The sequence below is a fragment of the Peromyscus eremicus genome, chromosome 13, assembly GCF_949786415.1.
Source record: "Peromyscus eremicus chromosome 13, PerEre_H2_v1, whole genome shotgun sequence".
Lineage (NCBI taxonomy): Eukaryota > Metazoa > Chordata > Mammalia > Rodentia > Cricetidae > Peromyscus > Peromyscus eremicus.
Window position 1 is genome coordinate 13,208,477 of NC_081429.1, and position 15,357 is coordinate 13,223,833.

Consider the following 15,357-nt stretch of genomic DNA (forward strand, 5'->3'; position numbering starts at 1 on the left):
TCTGCCTACCAGCCCTGCCTATCCTTTCTCCTGTCTCACTATTGGTCCTTCAGCTTTTTATTAGATCATCAGGTGTTTTAGACAGGTACAGTAACACAGCTTCACAGAGTTAAACAAATGCAACATAAACAAATGACAGATGACATGTATGACCATATGTTGGCCATATAACTTTTCAGACCTTTATCATGTTTTTATAGTTTGGAAAGTCTTTCATTTACATGACTTCTTAGATCCTCATATTGATTATAATGAGGAAGAATCCAGTAAAGTTTGCTGGCTTGTTGATTTGAATTCCCACTTTATAGACTAAAGAAACCTATAATAAATATAGCAATTAATAATAAATATAGCAATTAATTGGAAAATAATAAAAGCTCTCTTTCTGTCATGCAAATGAGGAACAAATGAAGTGAGTGTCATGCTTGGTAGATACATGAAAACCTGTAACTACACTAATACTACAAAGCCTGTAGTGTGATTTTTCTGTGTTTATATTGGTGCACAAACAGTTCTATCACACAAGAACTACATGATAACCTAAGCAATTTAACCATTTGATAGTTGAACCAATAGGGAAAAAAAGAGTCAAATTATAATTAAACTTTCATGGGGGCTACTGTTTTCCATGTGAAATTCCTTGGAAGACCAAATTAGCAATTTCATATGGACTGTACATATCAAGTGGGTTCCTCTCTGCCATCTGCTGCCTTCTTCAGTTGCAAGCCCTTGAGAAAGTTACTAACATGATTCTGAAGGCATATATGGTCCTGAATCTTAACCAAAAACTGCAGGGTAGACAGGAAACATTTCCCTTACAGAAGTCCAGCTAGGTTGTCAAAGCCCAGGGGGTGGCCCAACCTAGAAACTGCCTCCTCTCCTGGATAAAAGTTTGCTTTAGTAAATGTAGATCCCTGACTGAAGCCAGTGACTGTGTTGTCTCATTGGATACCACACTTGAATTCCCACTGTCATCTCTAGCTCAGGTACGAGTAGAAAAACATTGCAAATCATTTTCTTTCTAGAATCCGAGGACTTTGGGGATCTTTCATTTATTGTGTTCTTCTGTAGTAGAACAGAGGAAATCCACCAATATTAATCACTGGAACAGAATTCAGAGAAGGCATAGGAGGCCCACTCCTTTGTGACTTGTTTGAGAACAGCAGTGCCACCTGATTTGATGCTGTCTGTACCTGCTCCCTGCCCTCCCTGCTCACATTATCACCTATGTGCTGTTCTCCTGACTCAGTGCACTACTAAGAAAGGGTCTTTGCTGTGGGATGGTCTGTATGTCAAATTGCTCTGATTGGTCAATAAATAAAACACCGATTGGCTAGTGGCTAGGCAGGAAGTATAGGCGGGACTAACAGAGAGGAGAAAAGAAAGAACAGGAAGGTGGAAGGAGACATTGCCAGCCACCGCCATGACAAGCAGCATGTGAAGATGCTGTTAAGCCACGAGCCACATGGCAAAATATAGATTTATAGAAATAGATTAATTTAAGATATAAGAACAGTTAGCAAGAAGCCTGCCACAGCCATACAGTTTGTAAGCAATATAAGTCTCTGTGTTTACTTGGTTGGGTCTGAGCGGCTGTGGGACTGGCAGGTGACAGAGATTTGTCCTGACTGTTGGCCAGGCAGGAAAACTCTAGCTACAGGACTTTGTTGTCCTTGTTCTCATCTCTTTGCTGTCTCTTCAGAATCTTGGCACACTATGTGGTGCATAATATGTCTCCTAGACATATACTTAGGGAAATTAATGAACAAAGTAAAGCCATACCCTTCACACATCAGAACTGATAAAACACAAGTCCATGGTAGAGCTGAGGATTCTCTGTCTTCTAGGGGCCCCTGGAGAGCCAGATTGCTCAGCTATATCTGAGACTTGAAGGAATATCCAAGCATGAACCATTGCTTCCAAATAAACCTATCTCTCCTCCCCACCTCACTCTATGTCAGTATCTCTGTGTCCTGAAACTGGTGTATGATGATCTGGATTCCCCTGACTAGCATCTCATGAACTTCTGTCAAGGGAAAGGAGACCGCAGAATCAGCACCTGCTCGTGTTAGCAGTACAGGCTTCTCTCCCTGAAATGCATCCCCAGCATTGTGACCTCTGTGCTTTGTGGAACTTCATTAAGAACTCAGAGAAGCTCTGAGGTTATTCAGGTTAGAGGAGCAGAATTTGTGCCCATAGGCAACTCTTAATGGGATTTTACACTGCCTGGTTAAATCTTGATGTCTCTCTATTGTGCTGAGAGACAAAGAATTCACATAAAACAGGCTAGTGTTCTGGGGTGTTTGTTTGTTTGTTTGTTTGTTTGCTTGCTTGTTTTTAACATGGAGTCTTGCTATTTAGCTCGGGCTATTCCCAAACATAATTTTCTTTGTCCATCTCCCAAGTTCTTGGAATATATATGCCACCATACCTGGTTTCGTAAAACAGTTTTAATGTTTGAAGTATCAAATAATTCCTTTATTTTCAAACCACAGGTCCCAGAAGTGCTTGTGCTGTTTGGTTGTGATTTAGAGATCGATGAGGACCTTCTATCTTCACAAGTTGTTTCTCAACTTGCCTTAGAGAGTGATCAATGATTCCTCAAAACATATCTTTCTCATTTCTTCTGAGTTTTTTCGTTTTGTTTTGTTTTCATGGAGAATGCATTGCTTCCTCCTTTGGAATGCCCCAGCAGTAAGAAGTCCAGTTAAAGAAGGTCATACAGTACACATCCATGTCACCCTGAAGGCCAGTAAATGTGCTTCTTCCCAAGCTGGCTATCTGTTCAGTTTCAAGCTGCTATAAATACCACTTTCCACAAAGCTCTAAAGATTCTCTTTAAAGTGACTTGGCCACTTCCAATCGGTCATGTTTCAAAGCCAGCAAGAATAAATAACATTTGTTTTTTAAATGGAGGATCCAACTTTTATAGTGGTATGGATCTGCTTTATAAATTTTATTCTAACATCCTCGATTTATTTATGCCCCCTTGATATTAGAAATAATAAATAAAAGTGTGCCTGCTGGGGTCTCAGTTTCTTCCCCAAACTTGTGTGATGAAATATTAACCCTCAAGTTGATACACACTATAAGTTAAAACCCAGGAGAGTGGACCTTGTTGGTGGCACTGTGAAAGACACTCCACTGGGATTTCTCAGCCCTTCAACCATGAGTGGACACAAAGAGAAGAATCCATCTACAAAGCACATAGCAGATGCCTGTCAGGCACAGGCTCTGTGGACATGTCACTCTTGACCGCCCCAGCCTCCCAAACTGGGAGGAATAAACCCACTGTTTATAAGTCACTCTGGTCTCTAGAATTTTGCTACAGACACACAGACTCAGAAACCTTTAAAATCCCCAGCAACACATTATACATTCATGTTTCTCGGTTGTGTTACTACCATTGCATCAAAGGACAGAATCAGCACAGAGTCCTATGTTCCTTATGTCTTCAATCTGCTCATGAAAGTTATAAGCAGAAAGGGCTATATAAAACAGAGGCCAAATGGGCAAAAGGACTGTGTAAGCTTCATCTTAGACTGAATGATTTAGTTAACAACGTGTTTAATATTTTGTAGATTGATATTTCTAATTTATAACACAGTTAGCAAAAAAAATCATCCTAAAATGTAAGTCCATTTTAAATTAACAGGATTTATTGTAATTAATCACATTGACTTAGGGTAACTTCTGAAAGAGTTCAGGGAAACATTTGTATATTTTTACCTTTTGTTGGAATAGAATACAAACAGTATTTCTAACACACACACACACACACACACACACACACACACACACACACACACACACAAGAAATGGGATTTCAAGCCAGTCCTGACTCATATAGAGAGAATTGATTGGAGAAGATAAGCTGATATATTTATTGACATAAACAAAATTTGTTTGCATTTCCTGCACCATGTTGCTCAGGTATGTTTACTGTTTAGATCCCAGGATAACCTACATGTTTCCTTTAAAAAATGATCCTTCTGAACAAGCCACTAAGTCAGTTTAAATCTTGCAAACTATTATTAAATAGTTTCTATTTGCCACCCAATGTTCTCTTTATTTCTCAATAGATAAAAAGTGGACTTAATCATTTTAGTAGAGTGTTACATCACAGTCTTAAATAAAACTGTAGAATAATCTAATTTGGAGTAAATAGAAAATTAGCCTCATTAACTCTCACAGACTAACCACACGCTCACAACTAACCATGTTGCTCTCAACGTGACATCCATACTTTCAAATTACTGGTGTCTAGATGTGTCCTGACTTTTGAGCTTAACAATACAATTGTGTGGCTTGACTTCATCTGGCTGATTCTCAAATAATGCAGAAATATTCATAGTCAGAGGCTAGTTGGAGAGTAACATACACCAACTGGGTACGAGGCAGCTCTTGGATATTTTTGCATCTTTCTTCTTTAATAACTTTTTCATCCCCTTACACTGACCATTTTGAACACATACATGAATAAAGACATTTCTAAAAGCAATTCATCTTCATTCTAAAGCCCAGCAAAAGTTACATAGCACCCATGAATATAGAACATTAATTCAAAATATTCAAAGTAAGTTTTGAATAGAGTAAATGCAGCCATACATCTAAATGCATGTTGATCACATTTTACTGCACCAAGACGATATACACTGAAGTCAGAGAGATCAGACTTCATCTTCTGTTAGCTATGAGAGTTTTGGAAAGCTTTACCCTCTGAGATGTGTTTTCTTTTATGGTAAACAGTATTGTTGGCAACTTCTAAATGAGCTAAGAAAATATAAAAATCCTTTCATGCTGCCTGGCATATATAAAAAAAACCTCCTATAAATATCAGTTTGATTTTCTTGACCTCCTAAATATTGTGTGAAATTGCACCTTCCTTATAGCTTTGCCCTTAACTTTACATAAATAGTTCATGTTGTAGAATATTATTTTAAGATGTGTTACATTTGTTTGTGCTGTAGAATATTTGTTTAATGATGCAAATATGTGTTACATTCTTTCATGTTGCATTTGTTTAACTCTCTGAAGCTGTGTTACTTTGTCAGTCTATAATACTTGATGGTCTAATAAAGAGCTAAATGGCCAATAGCAAGGCAGGAGAAAGGATAGGCAGGGTTGGCAGGCAGAGAGATTAAATAGGAGAAATCTGGGAGGAAGAGAAGAAAGAACAAAGAGAACAAGGAGAAGAGGATGCTAGGGGCCAGCCACCCAGCCACAAACCCAGCCACGGAGTAAGAGTGAACTTAAGATATATAGAAGTCAGAAAAGGAAAAAGCCCAGAGGCAAAAGGTAGATGGGATAATTTAAAGTTAAGAAAAGCTGGCTAGAAATAAGCGAAGGTACTGCTGGGCATTTATTTATATTAAGAATAAGCCTTCATGTGAGTGATGTATTTGGGAGCTGGGTGGCAGGCCCCTCAAAAGAGCAAAGAGTAAAGAGTAAAAACAGTCAACAACAAGTTTGAGTACCAACCTTCTCAAAGAAGATAACACGTCCTCTGTATGATTTCAACAGTAATGGAAAATCCCCTGACTTCTAAATAGTTGTTTTCTATGCTTGTGTCTAAGGGTTCTCTTAGAAAATAAAATAAAGACATTTATTGTAGAATTACAGATAAATCCAAAAATATAAATCCTCTGAGTAGAGATAATACCACAACTTAAATTCATACCAGACTGTGAAGACTAGTAACAGACACTATTTTACATTGATTAATGGGGGAGAGAACTCAGAGGAAGAAGAGTCATCCAGACCCAAAACAGGTCCAGGAGGGAGGAAACGGATCGCCAGATAAAAGACAAAGACAAATTTCGACAGCCACACTTTCTTTCCTTCAGACCGGAAACTACACAAAAAGGGAACACGATTGGCATTGTAATAGCGTTATTATCATTTTTTGGAGACAAGTCTCAACTCTGTTGTCCAGGCCTGTCTACAATTCACTATGTAGTTCAGGCTGGTTTCAAACTCCATGCTGTCCTCCTGACTTGGGCTCCTGAATGATGGGATTATAGATGTGTGCCTTTTGTCTTTTGATGGTACAGACTCCAGTTTCTCTTAAGGACTCATTTTCATAGGGATAACATTTTCCATAGTTCTTCATCAAAGCAGGACATTTATATGATTGGACATGGTATAATTAGAAACACGGCCACTTCCCCTGGTGGGAGGCATTGCCTTTAGGTCGAGTTGTGTATGTCTTTAACATCCATACACATAACCATGAAATGATGGTTCCAGGTCTGTTTTCCCCATGGGTTTAAAGAAAAAAAAAAAAGAAAGAAAGAACTGTCAAAAGAGATTCAAAGAAAGCCACCAAAGTATTAGCTATCAAGGTTTTCAAATCAGTTGTTTCTAACCCTTTTACTCTGAAATGGCTAGAGGCGCCAGTGGATGCTCTGAAACGATTCTGTCCCCAACAGGCAGTCAAAGAAGGAACAAAACAAAGGGAAGGAAAGTTTTGTTTTGTTTTGCTTTTGTTTCAACTGCACATCAATGACTCTTTGCGGCATGGTTCAGCCCCAAATGCATAAACCACTGCTATAGTCAGCACAGCAGCCCAGTGGAAAATATGAGGTGATTTAAGAAAACTCTGAATGTGCCAAGCTGTCAGACCTAAGCACTTACCATCTTTGATTGCAGACTTAGAAAGAACAAAGGCCATGTGTATGTTCTGTATTCTAGACCAATACTCTATGGATACTTGGGACACATTAAACAGTAGCACTCGAATACAGAAAGTCTTCAAAGGTCCTCTCTGACCCTCCTGACACTTGGGCTAGGCTCCTTAAACTATAATGCATGTTTTATATATACGGTCTTAAGTCTGTGCCTTCCTGGTGGTAAAATATTCTTCATCTGAAGGTCTCCATCAGTCTTCAGGAGGAGACTAAATACAAATTCTTAGAAGCTTTCTCTGGCTATATCCTATCATTTGTTTTGTAATGAATGGTAGCATATTGACTCCTGTCTGTGTGTCTATCATCTATTCATCTAGGCTTTAGATGCATTTTCTCAGCTTTGTTGTCCCCATACCTTACCATTCTAATATGAACATCAACCAGGTTAATTATTAACTCAATGTATCTAAGCTTTTAGAAAGAATAGTTCAAGTGGGTAATTGGAAAACTGAGACTATTGAGATTTTCGCATCATTTCTGTTACAGATGAGAGGTTGTATCCCTGCTGAGTTCATACATATTGAAGTTCTGACCTCAAGCATCACTGTGTTCAAGATGGAGACCATAAGAGGTGGTCAGATATAGATGAGGTAATAAGATTAGGGCTCAAGACCATCAGGGCTGGTGTCCATATAACTGGAAGGGACAAAGAGCTCTCTCTTTACCTTGTGAGACACAGTGAAAAGGTGATTTCCTGCAAAGCAGGAAGTCCTTATCAGAAACCACCCAGCTGAGCCTTGATTTGGCATGTTTGGAACCCAAGACAGTGAGAAAACTAATTCTCTGTTTAGCATACACATACACACACAAAAAAAAATTAATATGTTTAAAATCTTGAGACAAAATTTTGTGCTTGGAACCATAAAGAAGTGATTCTTTAGTTTCTGTGTAAAGAGAAAGAAAACATTTCCACAATCCTTCTGAAAAGGATTGGGTAGGGGAAAAAAAAATGTGTCTTGCACTCTCAGCAGTGAGTGTCCATTTTAGAGAAAGACCATGAGAAAATGAAAGTATTCCTTATAAATATATGAAGAAAAACAAGCACAAACAACAATATCCCAAATAAACAGGAAAGTAATATAATTACCATATACTATTTATTTAGCTTTAAAAAGGAGTTTATGGATGTTCTCATTAAGAGGTACCTCTCAGGTTGTGTTGGAACCCCAGTTGTAGGAGTCTTTTGTTACCAGTAGGGGGCAGCAAGGCACATTGGATCCCTCAATATCTGCTGCTTGAGAAAGATGGGTAGGAAAGCCAGAAGATGCCTATCCAACCAACACCAAGTACTGCTGTATCAGGGGCCAAAAAGGGAATCTAAGTACTCGTTGGAGATGATAACAGTGCACAGGTCAAAGGCTGGGAAGGTGTCTCAGTAGAGTCCTTGCAGGAACAGATGCCTGTAATTGCATACCTGGGAAGGCAGAGACAGGAGAACCCCCAGGGCTACTGGTGAGTCAGTTAAGGGAGTAAGTTGATCTCCAGGTTCAAAGAGAGCTCCTGTCTCAAAGCATAAGGTGGAGAGTGACGGAGAAAGACACCCGACATCAACCTCTACACACATATGTACATGTGCACATAAACAGGCACACACACACACACACACACACACACACACACACACCACAATACATAAAACAAAGCTTTCAGCACACCAACAGGAAGATTGAGGTGGAACACAGAATGTTTGTATTCCAAGAGTCAGCAAGTGATATCAATCCCTAACTGTCCAAGTAATTCACTGAAACTGCCCCCAAATATTTCCAATTATTCTGCTCTTACTTCTTACAGTTAAAGTTTGGTGGGTATTTCTCTCTCTTAAGCTCTCCTGAAAGGTAGTTCCATGATATTTTGAATAGTTAGTTCACTGGTCTATGATGCAGAGGAGGTTGACAGTCGCCCCCCCCCCCAGGCAAATACAGAAATAGGACTTTAAGCATCGAATAGGTTAAAAGATAAATTAGCTGCTAACCACCAAAATGTATCCAGTGAGCTAGGTGCTTAAAACATTTTCAAAGTTGCAGGTAATACAGATTTTCTAATCATACAAATTCTTACTAAGGATCAGCACAGGGGAGAAGGTGGAAAGATCTTAAGAGCCAGAATACCAGGAAGTCTGCTATGAAGCAGTCTCTCCTAGAAATGGCTGCATAGACAGGACCAGGATGGTGGTAATATCGTAGGTAATATTAATGTGGAAAAGAGAAAGTGTCATGGGCCCCCACCTTCAGACAAATTTGTGCTGGGAGAGGGAGAATTGGTTTCTCCCAGGGATGAGCCCCTTAGTGGTTATCCAATGTAAAGTGGTCAGCACTGAAACCAGATACACACAAACAACAAAAATGGGTTCAGGAGGTTGTATTTACATATTCATGCATACATATACATAGTTATGTGACAATAATAATAAAAGAAAAACAGACTACCAATTTGAGAGTAGAGGGGCATAGGGGAGATGTGTGGGAGTGGCTAGATGGAGGAAAGGGAAGGAGAAAGTGGTGTGATTCTGTTTAATTTAAAATGTACTTAAAATAAAAAGCATTTTTGGAAGTTCTTGCTAGGTCTACTGTATTGATATATATATATATATATATATATATATATATAGTATATTTATAAGTAGAACTCTACAATTACTGCCACAGTTATCTTCAACTGTCAATTTGACACAAATCTAGAGTCACCTAGGAAAAGGGAACCTCACCTGAAGAACTGCTCAGATAAGATTGGCCTGTTGCCAAATCAGTGAGACATTTTCTTAATTGCTAGTTGATAATGTAGAAGACCCCAGTCTGCTGTGAGCAGTGCCATCCCTAGAATTCTAAGAGAGGTAGCTGTATATGAGAAGTAGTCAGGGAGGCAAGCCAGGAAGCAACCTTTCTTCCTAGTTTTTACCTTAAGTCTTGGCTTTCAGTTTCTTCCTTGGATTCCCTTGACCATAGATGCTAACCTGTAAGCTGAAATAAACCCTTTCCTCCTCAAGTTGCTTTTAGTCATGGTGGTTATCACAGCCAACAGGAAGCAAACTATAATCCGGTATATCTAGGATTAGTCTGTCATATTCTGCTGGTTCCTCAAAAAGAGTATATAGTTTTATCAGTTTCCTCACCGGAGCCATACCTTGTAGCTTTCCTAACACTAATCATACAATGGTTCTATTTATTGTATTTTAGTACTACACAGATTATAGTGACAGGGGAAATAAGCTCATCTCTGTAGCTATACATACAGCTCTGACCTTACACATTAGAACATTTTTGCTTGTTTGCCACTGAGAAAGGTTCAGATTTTTATTACATGAGAAGAATTGAATTTCACTTGGGACACTATCACTTAGCAAGAAAAGAAAATAATGATGAAGATAAGATGCAGGGAGAAATATGAGAAAGAGGGGAGAAGTGATGGAAAGCAACCACCAAGAAACAAACACCACCAAATGTAGCGCCATGTCTGACAGCACCAGGGTGGGTGCTAAGGTTTTTAGATAAAATTTGTACATCTTATGATGGTTAACATTACCTGTCATCTTGACTGGGCTAAAGGATGCTAGGATAGCTGATAAAACGTTATTATCTGGATGTATCTGTGAGGGTATTCCTGAGGCAGATCAGCATTAGAGCAGATGGGCTGAGCTGAAGAGTTCACACTCACCAATACGGGGAAGGCATCCTATAATTCCCAGAAGCCAAAATTCAAGACAAAGATCAAGGAAGGGCAAGGTTACTTTCAGTGCTTAAACTAGAGCACCTGCCACTCCTAGCTGTGGGCATCCATGTTCTTGGCTTTCAGGCCTCCAGATTCAATCCCCATTCTCTCTTGTTCTAAGGTATTGGTTTGGGACTAAAACCATATTGTTATTTTTCCTGGCCACCAGTCAGTAGACAAAAGATTCACCCTTCATAATCATGGGAACAAATTCATAGTGGATATCCTTCTATATAATTTTATGTAGCCTACTGATTTTATTTATTCGGAACACTGATACACATAATCCATGTGTTCTGATTTTAGATCATCTTCGTCTCTGGAACACGAGCAAGATCTTGTGTTGGGATTAAGGAAAATTATTTCCTTTCAAGACTTGATTTCAGCCTGCAGTGAATTTTTATGACCAAGGTATTAACCCCTGAAAAATGAGATTTATAATGGAAATACTGATAGGTTCTTAATGGTAACTGTGCTGGCAGGCATCTATATATTAACCTTAATAGTGTCAAGTTGTGAAACTAAAGTGATTGAAAACCTACTCACTTTCACTTAAGTAATCCCTGCTTCACTAGTTTTTGATATTACCTTCATTGGAGTGATTTTTTTAGGCCTTTATAAAGACTAGTGTCCTATATTTATGAGAATGAGAGTTACAATGCGATCAGGTTTTACAAATATCACAAGAATGGAACAGCATATTTATTTCTGAATGGCCCAAGACTCTGTGGCTCTTTTCTGTTTAGGAAATTTACCTGCATAAAAATCTTGAGTTTTCCAGCCATAAACCCTTTAGCCTGAGGCCTTTCTCTTTTTCCTTCCATCTTAATGCACTTTATTCATCTTTCCAGGGGCTCATTGAACAGCTGAAGGAGATAACAATGTAATTTCACGAACAGTGACCAAAAGGAAATGTATGTATCCCTAAAAGGGTGGATAAGCTGACTCTTCACGCTGTCAGTAAAACTGCATCTGGATGCCAGATTTTCACTGGATTGATCTCATTACATAACTCACTGCCTGCCACTGTATTGTTACGACCTCTTTCATGCAGCCGGACAACCTATATATAGATGTAACAGTAAATACACACGCAGCCCATGCTTAAACAAAATGTTCCCTATCATCATGCTTATGAGGATCAATGTATTGCCAGATACATTCTTCCTGAGTTGGTGTCAGCAGAGCACAGCACATGTCATCTCTCCTTCCTCCAGGGTCTCTTCTGATACCCTCATTCTGGCATTTTAAAACATTGAGCATGGTTGAATGGCTCTGGATGAATTCTCTAACAGAACTTACAGAAACATGGAAAACAGCTTCATCCTATCAAGAATGGTATTATTTCAAGGCTATTCTAGCAGAGAATAGAAAATTTGAAGGAATTTTGCCCCAAACCAGTTGTGACACATAGCATAACCAGAAAAATGAGGTCAGTGATTACAGAAAATTTAGAAACCCCATGCTAAAAAGCTTAGGAGACATGGAAAGCTTTTTCTCACTGGCTGTTTTTCTCATGAACCACCAGAACAAAGTCACGTAAACATCACAGCTCAAGAACTGTAATCTGGTTCTTTTCAAACACAGTGTATATATACAAAAATTAGCAATAGCATCCAGATGCATGAGGTATGCTTACAAACTTTCACTACAAATAGTTTCCTAAGCAGAATGTGCATGGATACCATTTTCCCTCACCCTTTATGAGCCAGTAAGAACAATGAAGTATTTTAAGTATCCACCCAGCTTTCCATTTTTCCATCGCTGAAAAGCTAGCTCACTCTTTGCACACAAGCCTCTAGCTGGGGCTGACAGCTATAATCCCATTATATTTCAACTGCCATCTGGCAGCAGAGATTCAATCCACTGTTTCAATCACAGTGCCCTGGCTTCTTCAGCTCTGAGAATTGCACTAAAGTGCATGATTTAAATGTCCTCACTGTCAAATTATTGTTGTTTAGTTCATCAAGACAAATTTTTAAACCCATGGGAGTAAGTTTGTCCTAAAGGGTATTATTTGTTATGCCATGGAAAAGAATTTGAACATCAGTGGTTGCTCAGCAGCTCAAATTAGTTTTACTCATAATACTAGGTTTTCTAAATATGAGGTAACAGAATAATAACTACCAATAAGCCAAGTGCTAAATATTCAAAAGGCCCAATTTAAATATTGTGTATGGAAATGCAAAGATTGTAATAAAAGCAAGTTTATCAAACCCTTTTCTTGTTTGATTACCCTCATACAATTGCATCTCACCTATTTGTCCTACTGTGGGGCTTGATGGTCTGTGCCAGGCATGCTGCAAGGTTTGGAGAATTAAAAAAGTAAGAAATCATCCCCACTGTCTAGAAACTAGCAATGTAAGACAACAGTCTTAGATTTGTGGTACATTCCAACTCACTGCTTCTTTATCACAAAAAGAAGACACATCTGACAGTGGGGAGCCAGGCAAAGCACACGCCAACTAACCTTAAATAATCCTGGGTAGATTTGTTAGGTGTTCCAGAACACCACTGCCTATGTCAACACAGGATGTCTGCTGTTATTTATGACCTTCTAATTGCCCAGATGTAACTGAGAGACGTGACAAATCAGTAATAGTAATTGCCCTCATGTTGACAATGCCCTCAGTTGGGCATTGGAAAACACCAAACTCTGTTTTCCAGGATTCCTGTGCTTGAGTTAGAGCTGGTTGGGATTCCACCTTTTCCTCTCTTGAGGACCACTCACTTGCCATGTGAAACTCAACACTGTGAAGACGAGTTCCTGTATTAGTTGGGGTTTCTGTTGCTGCAAAGAAATACCATGGCCAAAAGGCAAGTTGGGAAGGAAGGAGTTCATTTGGCTTAAACTTCCATATCATTGTTCATCATTGAAGGAAGTCAGGACAGGGACTCAAGCAGGGCAGGAAATGGGAGGCAGGAACTGCGATAGAAGCCATTGACGAGTGCTGCTTACTGGCTTGCTCCTCTTGTCATGCTCAGCCTGCTTTCCTATGGAACAGAGGACCACTAGACCAGGATGGCACCACCCACAATGGGCTGGGCCCACCCCCATCAATTACTAATTAAGAAAACACCCTACAAGCTTGCCTACATGCCAGTCTTATATAGATATTTTCTTAATTGAGGTTCCCTCCTCTCAAATGACTATAGCTTGTGGCAAGTGTGACTATCCAGGACAATTTGACACACAAACACCTCACTGTTAAGCCACAATCTTTCCTTTCTTGTTCATCCCCAAGACCACACATTAATATCAACATCACAATATCAAATGTTTTACAAACTTAAAAAGTGTCAGAGATTTTACAAATTCAAACACTTTAAAAATCCAAAGTTTCTTTTAAAACCTAAAATCTCTTTTAAAATTCAGTTTCTCAACTATGGGATCCTGTAAAATAATAAATTCGTTAAATAACACTTTACTCCAAGAAGGAAGTACCAGGACATAGTCACAAACAGATCAAAGCAAAACAAAACTCCATCACTGTAAATCACTCAATGTTTAACATCTGGGATTTACTAACTTATATATTGGGCTCCTCCAAAGAGCTTGGGTCACTTCTCTGCCTCTGCCCTCTGCAGCACGCACAGCTTGTCTTCTAGGATCCAGCTGGTCCCACTCCATGGCTGCTGCTGTCATGCAGCATGGCTTGTCATGTCATGGCTTGGTCATCCCAAGGTACCGGCATCTCTAAAATGCTGGGGTCTCTGGTGCATCTAGACTGCACTTTCAACCAATAGCCCCTCCCAGACTTTCCCAGTGCCAAGCCTCAGCTGCTTTCCATGACTCCTTTGTACCTTCAAAACCAGTGCCACCTAGGAGGGTGACCCTTAGACTGTTCAGCTGCTAGCAAAAAGGCACAACCTTGGCCAGCTCTGGACCAAAGCTGCTGAGTGCTGATCCTGAGGAAGCACTTCCCAGAAGACTTCACACCTCCATCATGCTGGTCTCTTTTTAATCACAGCTGATTCTTCAGCCCCAGATGACCAGCATCCACCATCCCAACAAAGCAAAGGTTTTACTCTATTAGTTCTGGTATCTTGTTAATCACAGCTGATTCTTCATCTGCAGCTGAGTGGACACCACAGATTCTTCACATAAATGGCCAGGTAGAGTCTTTGCTTCCCTCTGACACTCCACAAGCCAGGGCTCTATCATCTGCACTACTCTCAACATTCTTATCTTCCAACCTCCTATAGGACAGCTCTCTGAGTTCTCAACACTCAATGACTTTTGTAGCCTCAAGTGCCTAAGTGCTCCCACAATCCTTCCAAAATCCACATGGGCAGGTCCATCATCACACCCACAATCCTGGTACCAATTCCTGTCTTCTTTAGGGTTTCTATTGCTGTGATGAAACACTGTGAACAAAAGCAAGTTGGGGAGAAAAGGATTTTTTTGGCTTACACTTCCAGATGGTAGTTCATCACTGAGTGCAGTCAGAACAGGAACTCAAACAGGACAGGAAACTAGAGGCAGGAGCTGAGGCAGAGACCATGGAGGGGTGCTTCTTACTGGCTTGCTAAACATGGCTTGCTCAGTCTGCTTTCTTATAGAACACAGGATCACCAGCCCAGATATAACACCACCCACAGCAAGCTGGGCCCTGTCATTATTTGTTTTTGTGGCTCTTTTAGGGGGCCCACCACCCAGCTCCCAAATAAATCACACATGGAGGCTTATTCTTAATTATGAGTACCCAGCCTCAGCTTGGCTTGTTTCTTGCCAGTTTTCCTTAACTTAAATTATCCCATTTATCTTTTGACTCTTGGATTTTCCCATTCTCTTACTTCTGTAAATCTTACTCTTACTCCATGACTTGCTGGGTGGCTGGGCCCTGGAGTCATGCTCCTTCTCTCCCTCTTTCTTCTTTTTTCTCAGATTTCTCCCTCTATTTATTCTCTCTGCCTGCCAGCCCTGTCTATCCTTTATCCTGCCTCACTATTGGCTGTTCAG

The 15,357-nt window shown here is 39.8% G+C and overlaps 1 long non-coding RNA gene across 1 annotated transcript; it reads left to right on the plus strand.

The window, feature by feature from the left end:
• The first annotated feature begins 1,171 nt into the window (after positions 1 to 1,171).
• Positions 1,172 to 11,633, plus strand: LOC131923516 (uncharacterized). Its single transcript, XR_009382637.1, has 4 exons — positions 1,172 to 1,283; positions 7,176 to 7,279; positions 10,701 to 10,805; positions 11,246 to 11,633. It is a non-coding gene; the product is annotated as an uncharacterized LOC131923516 (long non-coding RNA).
• The last annotated feature ends 3,724 nt before the right edge of the window (positions 11,634 to 15,357 follow it).